Source organism: Pterocles gutturalis, unplaced genomic scaffold (assembly GCF_000699245.1).
Source record: "Pterocles gutturalis isolate BGI_N339 unplaced genomic scaffold, ASM69924v1 scaffold8744, whole genome shotgun sequence".
Taxonomy (NCBI): Eukaryota; Metazoa; Chordata; class Aves; order Pterocliformes; family Pteroclidae; genus Pterocles; species Pterocles gutturalis.
Genome location: NW_010135693.1, coordinates 14,402 through 14,933, shown reverse-complemented (window position 1 = coordinate 14,933; position 532 = coordinate 14,402). Strand labels below are relative to the sequence as shown.

Sequence of the window (532 nt, the reverse complement as noted above, 5' to 3'; positions counted from 1 at the left end):
TTTTTTTTTTTTTTTTTTCTGGAGACATCCTTTTTAAAAAGGTAAGTTTCAAAAGAAAAAAAAAAAAAGAGAAAGGAAAAAAAGAAAAAAAAGATGTCCGGAGTCCGTTTTTTACTTTTTCTCTTGTAGATTTATTGTTCAAGAGCGTTTGACATCGGCAAGACTAGGTGAGGCTGTTCAATTAGTGCATGGGAAACCCTGAGTGTTAGAAACGTTCAAGTTTAAATATTAAAAAAAGTGGCAAATAAGCACATACAGACACGCACACACAAAAAAACCCCCAATGCTAAGTACTGTGAAAAAAAAAAGATGAAAGACTAAAGTTACTTTTTTTTTTACAACCGCTGCTACTAACAGAAGCTTAAAAACCCACATCAAGTTAAATTTCTCAGGCTACCTTGGGAAGGTAAAATAGTCTGATACCCATGATCGACTTCTCAGTCCACTGACAACTGCACATCCAAAAAAAAAAAAAAAAAAAAAAAAAAAGAAAAAAAAAGAAAAAAAATGGGAAAAAACCCAAAATTTTGCT

General features: G+C 31.6%; 1 protein-coding gene across 1 annotated transcript in view; it reads right to left on the bottom strand.

Annotated features, from left to right (window-relative positions):
• The window catches only part of SSBP3 (single stranded DNA binding protein 3), a gene marked incomplete at its 5' end in the record, with an annotated part of 17,955 nt that overhangs the window by 9,138 nt on the left and 8,285 nt on the right, over positions 1-532 (bottom strand). The gene's annotated exons all lie outside the window — the stretch shown is intronic.